The sequence below is a fragment of the Triticum aestivum genome, chromosome 4B, assembly GCF_018294505.1.
Source record: "Triticum aestivum cultivar Chinese Spring chromosome 4B, IWGSC CS RefSeq v2.1, whole genome shotgun sequence".
Classification (NCBI taxonomy): Eukaryota; Viridiplantae; Streptophyta; class Magnoliopsida; order Poales; family Poaceae; genus Triticum; species Triticum aestivum.
In genome coordinates, this window is record NC_057804.1 from 488,369,588 (window position 1) to 488,386,120 (window position 16,533).

Genomic DNA, 16,533 nt, shown 5'->3' on the forward strand with positions numbered 1-16,533 from the left:
GATGTCGGCCTGCCTTCAAGGCGCCAGGGAGGCCTGGGCCATGGTGAAGACGCGGTACCCGAAGGCTGACCCAAACCACATGGCCGAGGTCGGACCTGTGGGGCCCGAAGGGAAGGAGATTCCTATGAGCTTGATGTACGGCCAAGTAGAGTTGGCCGCGAAATATTCCCAACAAGACTGTAAATTAGACAGCCTGTTAGATGGGATTGAAGAGGAGTACAATCAGTCTGTTTGACGATGTAATTTTAAAATGACATGTAAAATGCCTTCTAGCCGGATTGTAGATCATTTGCCTTTGCGGACCTTTTCGCTTCAACCTTAGGACCCAACAATCCGGAGTATGTCCGAATACCCTTACGGTTATAAAAGAACCGGGGCATGCATGGAGACAAGGCGTAGGGATCATAATTGCTTTATCAGAAAAGTGCCCAACTAGCTATGTTATATTACATGGTTAGTAAGAAACATCTTCCAGGGAGAATAGTTCCGTTAAGGGTTCCTTTCCCTAGGAGGCATGCCCTAAAGTGCATGTCCGGACTGCGAAAATAGCAGAAAAAGCATCTGGGGGCAGATAAATAAGTAAGTAATAAATCATCTTTCAGGTCACCGACCAAATATTCCCTTAAGAACGCTAGCCTTCGGCTTCACCCAGTCTGAGGTACACATCCGACTGACTCGACAGTAACAATCGCAGAGGTGCTCCCTTTACCTCCTAGCCGAACAATCGGGAACGTAGCGGTAAGCACAGGAGCCAGGCAACCCGGCTTGGCCAAAACTTAAGTCATATCGATGCATATAATGTTGATCAAAAGGTACATGCGGAACTGTGACACATGTGGTGGGCATGAAGCCCATATAAATAAGCTTCTGTTAAAGAAGCCCCCAGGTATAACGAGTGCGAGTAGCACATCGAGTGAGTGCGAACAAAGCGCAGATTAGCCCTCAAGACGTTTGTACTGAAAGAGGGAGGAAAAAGGAGGGAAAACAAAGACAGCGAAAAAACATGAGAGGTGGACGGAGGAAGGAGACGAACCCTGAGTCCGGCGCTAGGCGTAAAATCTTCGGAGACGGGCTGCGTTCCATGGGTTTGGCTTGAGTCGGTTGTCAGATGCGTTGCGTAGACGGTATGCCCCGTCGGTAAGGACTTGGTCGATGATGAAGGGACCTTCCCATTTGGGCTTAAGTTTGTCCTTTTTCTTGTCCGGCAGGCGTAGAACTAGCTCGCCAACATTGTAAGTTTTGGCCCGTACTTCTCTGCTTTGATATCTTCGAGCCTGCTGTTGATAGAATGCGGAACGGGATTTTGCCACGTCGCGCTCCTCCTCTAAAGCGTCCAAACTGTCCTGCCGATCCAACTCGGCTTCTCTTTCCTCGTACATGCGCACGCGAGGTGAGTCATGAATTATATCGCAGGGCAAAACTGCCTCAGCGCCGTATACCATAAAAAATGGTGTGAATCCGGTTGTGCGGTTTGGCGTGGTCCGCAGCCCCCAGAGTACGGAGTCGAGCTCCTCTACCCAGTGCGTGTTAGATTCCGTGAGGGACCGCACTAATCTGGGTTTGATGCCGCTCATGATTAGACCATTTGCTCGTTCCACTTGACCATTAGTTTGAGGGTGGTAGACTGAAGCGTAGTCGAGCTTGATGCCCATGTTTTTGCACCAGAGTTTAACCTCGTCGGCCGTGAAATTCGTGCCGTTATCAGTGATGATGCTGTGGGGGACGCCAAAACGGTGTACTACCCCGGATATGAAGTCTATCACAGGTCCGGATTCTGCCGTTTTAACCGGCTTGGCCTCTATCCATTTGGTGAATTTGTCCACCATGACCAATAAGTATTTGTGCTTGTGGGTTCCCCCTTTAAGGGGTCCAACCATGTCAAGCCCCCAGACCGCGAACGGCCAAGTAATGGGTATAGTTTTGAGGGCGGTGGGTGGCATGTGGCTCTGATTAGCAAAGAGCTGGCAACCGACGCATCGTTGGACTAAGTCCTGAGCATCTGCCCGGGCGGTCGGCCAATAAAATCCTGTACGGAAGGCCTTGCCTACAAGGGCCCGGGCGGCGGCGTGGTGCCCGCCGAGTCCGGCGTGAATTTCAGCCAGGAGATTTCGCCCTTCCTCTTCGGAGATACACCTTTGAAGGACTCCGGTTGTGCTTTTCTTATAAAGTTCTCCCTCATGGACCTTGTAGGCTTTAGATCGCCGAACTATGCAGCGGGCCTCATTTTGGTCTTCGGGAAGTTCCTGCCTGATTAAGTAGGCTAGGAATGGTTCCGTCCACGGGGCAATTACTGCCAGTATTTCGTGGGCTGAATCTGTTATTTCATTGGCTGAGCCACCGATTGTGTCAGAATGTTCTGCGTTAGGTGATGCAGTTGGTTCCGGATTGTTATTTCCGGACTCCTCTTCCCATAATACGGATGGCTTAAAGAGCCGCTCCAGGAAGATGTTTGGAGGGACGGCGTCGCGTTTTGCGCCGATGCGTGCCAACACGTCTGCTGCCTGGTTATTATCCCGGGCTACATGGTGGAATTCGAGTCCTTCGAACCGGGCTGACATTTTTAGGACAGCGTTACGGTAGGCTGCCATTTTCGGATCCTTGGCGTCAAAGTCTCCATTTACTTGGGATATTGCGAGGTTTGAATCCCCGCGCACCTCTAGGCGTTGAATACCCATGGAGATTGCCATCCGGAGGCCATGTAGAAGGGCCTCGTATTCGGCTGCATTGTTGGAGTCCGTGTACATTATTTGAAGCACGTATTGGACTGTGTCTCCGGTTGGGGACGTCAAGACGACGCCAGCCCCCAAGCCAGCCAACATTTTGGAGCCGTCGAAATGCATGATCCAATTGGAGTATGCGCCGTACTCTTTAGGGAGTTCGGCTTCGGTCCATTCGGCGATGAAGTCAGCCAGAACTTGCGACTTGATAGCTCGCCGTGGTTTGTAGGTTATATCAAATGGTAAGAGCTCAATGGCCCATTTTGCAATCCTGCCCATCGCATCGCGATTGTTTATAATGTCGTTGAGAGGTACTTCGGAGGCCACCGTTATGGAACACTCTTGAAAGTAGTGTCGCAGCTTCCGGGATGCCATGAACACCGCATACGCTATCTTTTGATAGTGTGGGTACCGGGACTTGCATGGAGTTAAGACAGTGGATACGTAGTACACTGGTTTTTGAAGAGGGAATTTGTGCCCTTCTGTTTCTCGTTCGACGACGAGTACCGCGCTGACAACTTGATGTGTTGCTGCGATATATAACAACATCGGTTCGCCCAGGTTGGGCGCGGCCAGGACCGGATTTGTTGCCAATACGGCCTTAATTTCTTCGAGTCCGGCCGTGGCAGCATCCGTCCATTCGAAATGTTCGGTGCGCCGGAGGAGGCGATAGAGGGGCAGTGCCTTTTCTCCCAAACGGGAGATGAAGCGGCTTAGAGCCGCCACGCATCCAGTTAGTTTTTGTATTTGCTTGAGGTCTTTTGGGATATCCAATTGTGACAGAGCTCGGATCTTGGCTGGGTTTGCTTCAATTCCTCTACCGGATACAATGAAGCCCAAGAGCTTTCCGGCTGGTACGCCGAAAACACATTTTTCCGGGTTGAGCTTAATGTCATATGCTCGGAGGTTGTCGAATGTCACCCTCAAGTCGTCTACTAGAGTTTCGACGTGTTTGGTCTTGACGACCACATCGTCTACGTATGCCTCTACTGTTTTGCCTATCTGGGTGGCCAGACATGTCTGAATCATGCGCTGATATGTTGCGCCGGCATTTTTGAGTCCGAAGGGCATTGTGTTGAAGCAGAATGGTCCGTATGGAGTAATAAATGCCGTTGCGGCCTGGTCTTTTTCCGCCATCTTGATTTGATGGTATCCGGAGTATGCGCCGAGGAAGCACAATGAATCATGCCCTGCGGTAGCATCAATGATTTGGTCGATGCGAGGGAGAGGGAAAGGGTCCTTTGGACAGGCCTTGTTAAGGTCTTTGAAATCGACACAAAGGCGCCAGGATTTGTCCTTTTTTGGTACCATTACCAGGTTGGCTAGCCAGTCCGGATGTTTTATATCTCTGATGAATCCGGCTTCTAAGAGTTTGGCTAGCTCCTCTCCCATTGCCTGTCTTTTGGGTTCGGAAAATCGCCGAAGAGCCTGTTTGACTGGCTTGAATCCTTTTAGGATATTTAGGCTATGCTCTGCCAGCCTGCGTGGGATTCCTGGCATGTCTGAAGGGTGCCAGGCGAAAATGTCCCAATTTTCCCGAAGGAATTCTCGTAGTGCGGCTTCTACATCAGGATTTAATTGTGCCCCAATGGAGGCCGTCTTTGTGGGGTCCGTTGGATGGACCTGGAATTTGACTATTTCGTCTGCTGGTTTAAAAGAGGTGGACTTAGACCTCTTATCGAGTATCACATCGTCCCTATCCACCATGGAGCGCAGCGCAGTGAGCTCCTCTGCCGTAGGGCTTCGGATAATGCCTCTAGGGCCAGTGCGGCTGTCTTATTTTCAGCGCGGAGTGCTATATCTGGATCACTGACGAGAGTGATTATTCCATTGGGCCCGGGCATTTTGAGCTTCATGTACCCGTAATGGGGTATAGCTTGGAAGATTGTGAATGCCTCTCGCCCTAACAAGGCGTGAATCCGCTGCCGAATGGGGCCACTTGGAACATGACCTCTTCGGACCTGTAGTTGTTCGACGAGCCGAACACTACGTCTAGTGTGATTTTTCCTGTGCAACGTACTTCTCGACTAGGGATTATTCCCCTGAAGGTTGTGCTGCTTTGCTCAATGCGGCTCCAGTCAATTTCCATTTTTTGAAGGGTTTCCTCATAGATGAGGTTTAATCCGCTGCCGCCATCCATGAGTACCTTGGTAAGACGAAAGCCGTCCACTATCAGACTGAGAACCAATGCGGCTGGTGCTCGAGCTGTTCGGAATTTAGGTGCATCGCTGGCATTGAAGGTGATAGTTGTGTCGCTCCATGGATTCGTTGTTGCTACCTCGTAGACTTCGGCGAGGCTGCGGATTGTTCGCTTCCGCATGTTATTTGATGCGAAAGTCTCGAAGACTGTTAATACCGTACTGGTACTGTTGGGCTGGTTGTCCGGGGCTAGAAAGCCTTCGCCACTTTTGGCCACCTGCCGTAGTATCCAACATGCTCGAAGGCTATGTGTTGGAGTGGCGCCCTCCGTACTGTGGATTTTGCAAGGTCCGTTGAGCCATCCCTCCAGTACGGTTCCGTGCCCTTTAGGGGTTTTTTGCTTTTTGGTTTTTAATCCAGGTGCTTGAGTATGATGCACCCTTTTATTTCGGACTGGGGTTGTATTCAGGGCCGGATTGTCCCAAAACCTGGTTTCGGTTTTCCAGGCACTCTCCATCACACAGTATTTTTGTACAATGGTCGCTAGGTCGGCGAAGCGTGTAACTTCGCGACGACTTATGGCGTTTATGATTCCCTTGTCCATGCAATTGTTGCAAAAAATTGAAATCGCGCTTTCTTCACGACAGTCCTTTATCCTGTTCATAACCAGGAGGAATCTGGCCCAGTAATGATGTACTGTTTCATCGGGCTCTTGCCGTATTTGAGATAGATCGCTTATGTTTGGGTGGGCGGGTGGAATTAAGTTCGGAACCCCGCCCGATCTGAGGCTCAAAGGCCAAGAAGTTTCTGGATTTGGAAGCTTGGTTTGTTGGACGCCTTCCAACAAATCCGGTCTGATGCCTGACTTTAGGTTCAGTATTTCGTTGACGTCCGTCTCTTCGCGGGAATCCAGCATGGATGGATCGGGAATCCGGACATACCTGGTTTTTAACATAGAAGAAGAGTCGCTGCATTGTTCCTCTACCACAACAACATGGTGGGTAACCTGGGGAGAGTTAATTTCTCTCAGATCGGTTTTGAGACCAATCTGATCGTAGTCTGTAGTGACTCCTAGGGCGGCGATGCGATCCAAGAGCTCGTTTACGGAGGAGAGCTCAATCGGATCTAGCTGCTCGGCGAATTCCGAGCTGACGTGAAGATCGCTTTTGATGACCTAAGAGGTCATCGTCGGAGCGGTGGCCGAACAGGCGGTCATGAGAAAACCACCTAGCCGGATAGTTTGGCCGGCGGCCAAAGCTCCCTTGACGACGGCGCCGTCTTTAAAGACGGGAAAAGACATCCTTCCTGATTGCGACGGCACAGAGGAAATCTCAATGAAATCACCAATGTCGGTGTCAAAACCGGCGGATCTCGGGTAGGGGGTTCCGAACTATGCGTCTAGGCGGATGGTAACAGGAGACAAGGGACACAATGTTTTACCCAGGTTCGGGCCCTCTTGATGGAGGTAAAACCCTATGTCCTGCTTGATTAATATTGATGATGTGTGTTACAAGAGTAGATCTACCACGAGATCAAGGAGGCTAAACCCTAGAAGCTAGCCTATGGTATGATTGTTGTTCGTCCTACGGACTAAAGCCATCCGGTTTATATAGACACCGGAGAGGGCTAGGGTTACACAGAGTCGGTTACAATGGTAGGAGATCTACATATCCGTATCGCCAAGCTTGCCTTCCACGCCAAGGAAAGTCCCATCCGGACACGGGACGAAGTCTTCAATCTTGTATCTTCATAGTCTTGGAGTCCGGCCGATGATGATAGTTCGGCTATCCGGACACCCCTTAGTCTAGGACTCCCTCAGGTGTAGTACGGTAGTTATCTGTAAAAAGAAGGAAAAAAACTCAGATGAAATAATCTGGAGTGACCGTGTACAACGTTGGTTAAACTTTATGAACCGTGAAAATTCAAGTTCTTGAGTGGTGCTAGGGGGGCATGATACGTCTCCAACGTATCTATAATTTATGAAGCATTCATGCTATTATATTATCTGTTTTGAATGATTGTGCGCTTTATTATACACTTTTATATTACTTTTGGGACTAACCTACTAACCGGAGGCCCAACCCATATTGTTGTTTTCTTGCCTATTTCAGTGTTTCGAAGAAAAGGAATATCAAACGGAGTCCAAACGGAATGAAACCTTTGGGAGCGTGATTTTTGGAACGAACATGAGCCAGGAGACTTGGAGTTCAAGCCAGGGAAGCTTCGAGGAGGCCACGAGGGTGGGGGCGCGCCCCCCTACTAGGTGCGCCTCCCTATCTCGTAGGCCCCTCAAGCGTTCCCCGACCGACTTCTTTCACCTATATATCTCCATATACCCCGAAAGCATCAAAACAAAAGATAGATCGGGAGTTCCGCCGCCGCAAGCCTCTGTAGCCACCAAAAACCAATCGGGACCCTGTTCCAGCACCCTGCCGGAGGGGGGATCCCTCACTGGTGGCCATCTTCATCATCCCGGCGCTCTCCATGGCGATGAGGGAGTAGTTCACCCTTGGGCCCGAGGGTATGTACCAGTAGCTACATGTTTGATCTCTCTCTCTCTCTCTCGTGTTCTCTCTATGGCACGACCTTGATGTATCGTGAGCTTTGCTATTATAGTTGGATCTTATGATGTTTCTCCCCCTCTACTCTCTTGTAATGGATTGAGTTTTCCCTTTGAAGTTGTCTTATCGGATTGAGTCTTTAAGGATTTGAGAACACTTGATGTATGTGTTGCTGTGCTTATCTGTGGTGACAATGGGATATTCACGTGATCCACTTGATGTATGTTTTGGTGATCAACTTGCGGGTTCCGCTCATGAACCTATGCATAGGGGTTGGCACACGTTTTCGTCTTGACTCTCCGATAGAAACTTTGGGGCACTCTTTGAAGTACTTTGTGTTGGTTGAATAGATGAATCTGACATTGTGTGATGCATATCGTATAATCATGCCCACGGATACTTGAGGTGACAATGGAGTATCTAGGTGACATTAGGGTTTTGGTTGATTTGTGTCTTAAGGTGTTATTCTAGTATGAACTCTATGATAGATTGAACGGAAAGAATAGCTTCATGTTATTTTACTATGGACTCTTGAATAGATAGATCAAAAAGGATAACTTTGAGGTGGTTTTGTACCCTACCATAATCTCTTCGTTTGTTCTCCGCTATTAGTGACTTTGGAGTGACTCTTTGGGACCCTATTCCGGCACCCTGCCGGAGGGGGGATCCCTCACCAGTGGCCATCTTCATCATCCCGGCGCTCTCCATGACGAGGAGGGAGTAGTTCACCCTCGGGGCTGAGGGTATGTACCAGTAGCTACGTGTTTGATCTCTCTCTCTCTCTTGTTCTCTCTATGGCCCGATCTTGATGTATCGGGAGCTTTGCTATTATAGTTGGATCTTATGATGTTTCTCCCCCTCTACTCTCTTGTAATGGATTAAGTTTTCCTTTTGAAGTTATCTTATCGGATTGAGTCTTTAAGGATTTGAGAACACTTGATGGATGTGTTGTCGTGCTTATCTGTGGTGACAATGGAATATTCACGTGATCCATTTGATGTATGTTTTGGTGATCAACTTGCGGGTTCCGCTCATGAACCTATGCATAGGGTTTGGCACACGTTTTCGTCTTGACTCTCCGGTAGAAACTTTGGGGCACTCTTTGAAGTTCTTTGTGTTGGTTGAATAGATGAATCTGACATTGTGTGATGCATATCGTATAATCATGCCCACGGAAACTTGAGGTGACAATGGAGTATCTAGGTGACATTAGGGTTTTGGTTGATTTGTGTCTTAAGGTGTTATTCTAGTATGAACTGTATGATAGATTGAACGGAAAGAATAGCTTCATGTTATTTTACTACAGACTCTTGAATAGATAGATCAAAAAGGATAACTTTGAGGTGGTTTTGTACCCTACCATAATCTCTTTGTTTGTTCTCCGCTATTAGTGACTTTGGAGTGACTCTCTGTTGCATGTTGAGGGATAGTTATATGATCCAGTTATGTTATTATTGTTGAGAGAACTTGCACTAGTGAAAGTATGAACCTTAGGCCTTGTTTCCTACCATTGCAATACCGTTTACGCTCACTTTTATCGCTTGCTACCTTGCTGTTTTTATAATTTCAGATTACAAATACTCATATCTACCATCCATATTGCACTTGTATCACCATCTCTTCGCTGAACTAGTGCACCTATACAATTTACCATTGTATTGGGTATGTTGGGGACACAAGAGACTCTTTGTTATTTGGTTGCAGGGTTGCTTGAGAGAGACCATCTTCATCCTATGCCTCCCACAGATTGATAAACCTTAGGTCATCCACTAGAGGAAATTTGCTACTGTCCTACAAACCTCTGCACTTTGAGGCCCAACAACGTCTATAAGAAGAAGGTTGTGTAGTAGACATCAGGGCATAGCCGTTAGGAAAGCTCAGGCTTATCTGAGCTGCTACAAATAGTGGTGCGCCGAACACGTCTAGCTATGTCCATGATCTCGACGATCGATCAGATACTTGGGTTGGAGAGGCCGGTCAATGGTTCGGCTGCTCGAGCTGCCACATATTCTTTCGCATGCAGGGAACACTCTGTGCATCCGTTAATTGTAATGACGCCACGTGGACCGGGCATCTTGAGTTTAAGATAAGTGTAATGCGGGATTGCATTGAAGCGAGCGAAGGCCGTTCTTCTGAGTAGTGCATGGTAGCCGCTTCGGAGTGGAGCGATGTCGAAGATTAGTTCTTCGCTTCGGAAGTTGTTGGGAGAACTGAATACAACCTCTAAAGTTAGAGAGCCCGTGCAGCGGGCCTCGACGCCTGGTATTACTCCTTTAAAGGTAGCATTGCTTGGGCTGATTCTTGACGGGTCTATCCCCATCTTGCGGACAGTGTCCTGATATATCAGATTGAGATTACTGCCGCCGTCCATGAGGACTCGGGTGAGATGGTATCCATTGATTATTGGGTCGAGCACCAAGGCAACCGAACCTCCATGCCAGATACTAGTCAGATGATCCCTGCGATTGAAAGTGATCGGGCAGACCGACCATGGGTTGAATTTGGGGGCGACAGGTTCTACGGCGTATAAGTTGTAAATCATGTTCACCGTTTTGACCTATGATGGAATTTTTTTCTGTCCCCCAGTGTTCGGCTGGCGGGGTTCGTCCTCGTCTAAACTTGGTTCATCTCTCCCCTTGTGTTTGGCATTTAGCTTGCCGGCCTGCTTGAAAACCCAGCATTCTCTGTTGGTGTGATTCGTAGGTTTTTCGGGGATTCCATGAATCTGACATGATCTGTCTAAAATTTTGTTTAGGCTGGACTGTCCATCTCTGCTGCCTTTAAATGGCTTTTTCCGTTGACCCGGTCGAGAGCCCCTGAATCCGGCGTTTACCGTCGTGTTGTTTGGGTTGTCTTCATTATTTTGACCCTTATTTTTATTGCGTCGCGGCTTCCCATTGTCGTCCCTGATTTCGGATGTGCTTGGGTCACTGGTGCCGCTACATGCCAACCAACTGTCCTCGCCCGTGCAAAAGCGGGTCATAAGGCTTGTTAGGGCTGCCATTGTCCTCGACTTTTCCTGGACGAGGTATCTGGCGAGCCATTCGTCTCGGATACTGTGTTTGAAAGCCGCTAAGGCTTCGGCATCCGGGCAATCGATGATTTGGTTCTTTTTAGTGAGGAATCTATTCCAAAGTTTACGGGCTAACTCTTCGGGCTGTTGGACTATGTGGCTTAAATCGTCTGCGTCCGGAGGTCGGACATACGTCCCTTGAAAATTAGCCCTGAAAGCGTCCTCGAGTTCCTCCCAGCTTCCAATGGAATTTTCGGGGAGGCTTTTCAACCAATGCCGAGCTGGTCCTTTTAACTTGAGGGGTAGGTATTTGATGGTGTGGAGATCATCTCCGCGAGCCATATGGATATGAAGAATGAAGTCCTCAATCCAGACTGCGGGGTCTGTTGTTCCGTCATATGCCTCGATGTTCACGGGTTTAAACCCCTCTGGAAATTCATGATCCAGCACCTCATCGGTGAAGCATAGGGGGTGTGCGGCGCCCCTGTGTCTAGATGTGTCATGGCGTGGGTCTGATGGCTATAGTGTTTGATGTTGGTTCTGAGCTGGTAGTTGATTAGTATAGGGAGTTTGGTTGTCGTGACCTTGCGTAGGGACATGCTTCCTACACCCATAGATGGTCCTGGCCATACCAGCTCTCTTGTCAAGGTGCTCACATAGATTGTGTGCTGACTTGTCTGCGGCGTCATCCGCCGCTCTGTCTGGGCCATGGGGTGGTCGGTCCTGCCGCTCGACCGTATTGTTTTTCGGACTCTTTAGACTCACCGTCAAATTCGGGCAGCAGCTTGCGCTTTGGGTAGCTCTTTGTGTTGCGATCGCCACCGTGTTCTTTAGTGTCGAGCACTTTATTCCATCTATGGTTGAGCGTATCCTGTGCGGCCTTAAGCCTTTGCTTCTACTTCTTCAAGCTCCTCGCGGTGGCGATAAGCCTTCTATGGAGGTTTTCTTGTTCCAAGTGCTTCTCCGGTATGGTGCGTGCGTCTTCATCCGGACTGTTCTCCTCACCGAATTCAGGTTTATAAGGCTTGTCTTCGACATCACCGTGATCGGACTGCGGCCCCGGACTATGTTTGCCGTCCCCAGGCTCATCCTGCTCCATTGCTGGGTCTACGGGGTCACCATTATCCTTAGAGTCATCTGGGGTATTGTTCTTTCTTGTGCCGTTATTGCTGTTTATGCTGTAGCGGGCTTTGGAGCAGCGCTGCTGATGTCGGCGCTTCGGCTGCTTTTCGGGAGGTTTGTCCTCACTTGTATCCTTTTTATCCTCGCCATTATCTTCTTTGGGAGTATCCACCATGTAAATGTCATATGACGAGGTGGCTGTCCACCCCCCTGTGGGTGGTGGTTCCTCTTCTTCTCCCGCATCGTCGTCCATACCGTCGATGCCTTCGGAGTCGAAGTCGAGCATGTCGGTCAAGTCATTGACAGTGGCTATCAAGTGGGTGGTGGGTGGGCAGCGAAATTCGTCCGTTTCCCACTCAAGCCGGACATAGTTCGGCCAAGAATCCCCTGACAAGGAGAGAGATCTTAATGAATTTAACACGTCGCCCAAGGGCGAGTGCTGAAAGATGTCTGCAGAGGTGAACTCCAAGATCAGCGCCCAGTCTGTTTTGACGGGCGCGGACACACGCGGTTCGGAACCCGTATCCGAAGACGAGTCCGGGGGTCCGACAGCACAGGCCTCGATAGAGGCTAAATCTGTGTTCGGCTCCAACGCCGTACAGTATGCAGCCTACGTGGTGCGGTCTAGCCCCCCATCCACGAACGACGCGATCTGTTCTAGGCCTAGGGCCAGGGCAGCCACAGATGTGATCTCCTGATCGCCGTCTGATGGCAGATCTCAGTCATGCTCATCGCGGCCGTAGGGCGCACCTGTCATGGGTTCGAATCCATCGAAGATCAAGTCTTCGCGGCTGTTGGCAGTGTAATTCAGGCTTCCAAACCTGACCTGATGGCCAGGGGCATAGCTATCGATCTGCTCCAGATGGCCAAGCGAGTTGGCCCGTAGTGCGAAGCCGCCGAATACGAAGATCTGTCCGAGGAGAAAAGTCTTGCCCCAGATTTCATCGTTATAGATGATTGAGGGAGCCATCAAGCCTTACGATGACGACACAGTGGAACTCTCTATGAAAGCACCAATGTCGGTGTCAAAACTGGCGGATCTCGGGTAGGGGGTCCCGAACTGTGCGTCTAAGGCTAATGGTAACAGGAGGCGGGGGACACGATGTTTACCCAGGTTCGGGCCCTCTCTATGGAGGTAATACCCTACTTCCTGCTTGATTGATCTTGATGATATGAGTATTACAAGAGTTGAAACCCTAGTAGCTAGCCTATGATTATGATTGTCCGTGTCCTATGGACTAAACCCTCTGGTTTATATAGACACCAGAGGGGGCTAGGGTTACACAAAGTCGGTTACAGAGAAGGAGATCTACACATCCGAATCGCCAAGCTTGCCTTCCATGCAAAGGAGAGTCCCACCCGGACACGGGACGAAGTCTTCAATCTTGTATCTTGATAGTCCAACAGTCCGGCATAAGTGTATAGTCCGGCTGTCCGAGGACCCCCTAATCCAGGACTCCCTCAGTGTCGGTGTCAAAACCGGCAGATCTCGGGTAGGGGGTCCCGGACTATGCGTCTAAGGCTAATGGTAACATGAGGTTGGGGACACGATGTTTACCCAGGTTCGGGCCCTCTCGATGGAGGTAATACCCTACTTCCTGCTTGATTGATCTTGATGATATGAGTATTACAAGAGTTGATCTACCATGAGATCGTAGAGGCTAACACTAGAAGCTAGCCTATGATTATGATTGTTGTTGTCCTACGGACTAAACCCTCCGGTTTAAATAGACACCGGAGGGGGCTAGGGTTACACAGAGTCGGTTACAGAGAAGGAGATCTACATATCCAAATTGCCAAGCTTGCCTTCCACGCCAAGGAGAGTCCCATCCGGACACGGGACGAAGTCTTCAATCTTGTATCTTCATAGCCCAACAGTCCGGCCCAAGTATATAGTCCGGCTGTCCGAGGACCCCCTAATCCAGGACTCCCTCAGTAGCCCCTGAACCAGGCTTCAACAACGATGAGTCCGGCGCGCAGATTGTCTTCGGCATTGCAAGGCAGGTTCCATCTCCGAATACCCCATAGAAGATCTTGAATACGAGGATCGTGTCCGGCTCTGCAAAATAAATTCCACATACCACCGTAGAGAGCATAATACTCCACAAATCTAATCTGCTGACAACTTTTCCTAGCGTGACATCACGTCGCGGCCCGGTCATTACGAACCGTTCTTCCCAGCCTACCACTACACATGTTGCGAGGCGGTTTTATTGGCACGTCTTGTTGAAGCAGAGATCGTGTTCCCCTTATCACGAGATTCTCATTAATACGGGCGTGGGTAACCCAACTACGCCTGTTGGTATGACTCCTCAATTTTAGGCAAGTCCCAAATGGTCATGCTAAGGACGCTTGATTTTCACCCCTTTTATAGAGGGACCGAGGCCTGTCCCTTTCTTCCCACGCTTGCTCCTTTCCCCACCTCGAGTTCCAACACCCAAAGCTCAGGCTTAAGCACTTCGGACCTTCAATCATGTCCGGATCCAACCTTCATGGTCGGTGGATGGCCTCCTCTGTCACATAGGAGGACATCGAGAAGCTCAGGGAGGCCAGGTATCTGACCGCCGAAATCCAGCACAGGCTTCCTTCCCAAGGGCAGGTCATCCCCAATCCCGAACCCAATGAGAGCATCGTATTTGCTTCCCACTTCCTTCGAGGCTTAGGCTTTAGTCCTGATCCCTTTGTGAGAGGGCTCATGTTCTATTATGGGCTAGATTTTCACGATCTAGCTCCGGATTCCATCCTTCACATCTTGTCGTTTATCGTCATGTGCGCAGCCTTCCTCCACATCACCCCACACTTCGGTCTATGGCTCAAGACCTTCAATGTAAAGCCGAAGGTGATTGACGAGCGACATGCAGAGTGCAGAGGCACTATAATAAGAAAAAGCTCCGATCCCCCATGTCCAGAAGGTTCCTTCCCGGAGGTGTCTGATTTATGGCAACGGAGGTGGTTCTATATCATAGCTCCCCGAGGCACAAAGTGGGCGGTCGCCCCTGCCTTTCGCTCGGGCCCTCCGTCTCAATTGGCGTCATGGGTCAATGAGGGACTGTACTGGGGGCCTGCTAATGACGTACCGACACTGCAGAGCCGCATTCGGGATCTTCTTGAGAGGGATGTCAGTCTCATCAAAATATATCAGGTAATGCTAGTCCGTCGGGTCCTGCCATGCAAACGTCGACCTCTCCGGATGTGGGAGTTCAACCCAGAAGGACCGCGAACTATTCAGCACTTCTTTGGCATGACGCTCGAAGGGATGTATCGGTAATTCTTCGGATCACGAATAAAGTGTCCGGACACCATCGAGGATGTGGGCTTGAACTGCAATCGTCCAGATACCCAAGTAAGTAACTCTGCAACCGAACACGCTGTTTATGTTTATCATAACATTATTTTGAAAACTATCCGTGGCCAGGATTGGCTAAGTAAGGCGGAGAGGATCAGGTGTCTGGCCCCTCTTCCCGAAGGCTCGTCGAATCCTACATTAACCAGGATGCTTAAACGCGCACCATATCAAGTGCCATCGAGGAAGGATGAAGGGAAGAGTAGAGAAGCTGAAAGTGAGCTTCATACATTGCACATCCAAACCAGGGAATTAATGTCTCCATGAAGGAGTATAATCGGGGAGGTGAATCTAAAATTCCCTCCCCCCGCGGGAAGAAAAGGGCCGCCTCCGAAGACTTGGAAACGGAGGTGCCCAAACAAGGGAAGAAACCCTCGCCAGGGAGTCCTGCCCTAGAGGGCGTCCTCACCGCACAACACCCGCAAATGGGCCAGCCCTCCACCGAGCTGTAAGTGAAAAAGTACTATGATAAATATGTCATGCTTTATCTATGAGAATAATAACCGAGACCTATCTTGTAGTCCAGATCATAGCCCTTCTCAACAGAGTTCGTCTTCTGGGGATCTTCTTCCGGAGATGATGGAGAGTGAAACGCCTCCTCCTGCGTCCCCGCCCTATGGGGCGGACGACCCCGAGGTGTCGTCACGGAGGATTTCTCCTGATCCACTAAGGCTAGAAGTTAATGCTTCGGCCGCCCGAAACCCGGAGTATTCGGCTCCCAGGGAGAGAAACAAGAAGAGTCCGGGATTGTTCGGCACCGAGCCGGACACACTGACGGGCCTTCTGGAGCGAGCGACTATATCAGAGGCACACCATACTTTAATGAGTACGGTGTTCGAGAGGATGTCATCCGCCAAAAGTGGTTTGAATGAAGCTTTTACGAGCCTGCTCAAAGGCTTTGAAGTACGCAAAGAAATATGTAAACTTTCAGTTGTACCGCACACGCTAGGTGTGCTCTGTATAGATAGTAGCCCCTGAGACTCTGGTGTCCAGCCCGAGGCGGCAAACGGAGGATCATACTCCCAAGTAATGATCGCGCTGCGTTATGTGCAGATGGCTAAGTGTCCGACGGTTGACCGGACTGCTGAATTCGCCGAACTGAGGCGACAGCTTGATGTGGCGGATGCTGACATCGTGCTTGTGAACAAGCGGCTTGACGATGCACAGGGTATGTGTTTATTTTTGAATTGTCAGCAAATATTTTAAGAGGAGCATGATGCTAGTATCTATAATATGTTGTGGCTGCAGATGGAGCTGCTGTCGTGGAGGCCCTTCAGGCGGAACTTGCCCTAGCCAAGGAACAAGCCAGGAGAAGTGATGCGGCCGCCCTAAAGGCGGCTGAAGAGTTAAGAGCCGAGCAGGCTGCTCATCGCCAGAGCGAAGACAAAATAGCCAAGATGGCTGTTGAGCTGAAAGATGCCGCCGGCCGATATGAGCTCCTTGAAAAGGAGAGCCAAGTGAAAGCGGATGACCTGAAGAAGGCCTTGGAAGCATCCAAGGAAACGCGCTCTAAAATCAGAGCTGCACGGGAGGAGCTTCGACAAGCGGGAGATATCACGGCTGGGAGGCCCTTTTTGTTGCAGATGAAGTTTGGAGATCCGAAGTATGCCCCTCTGGATCAGCTATCGAGTGTTGCAG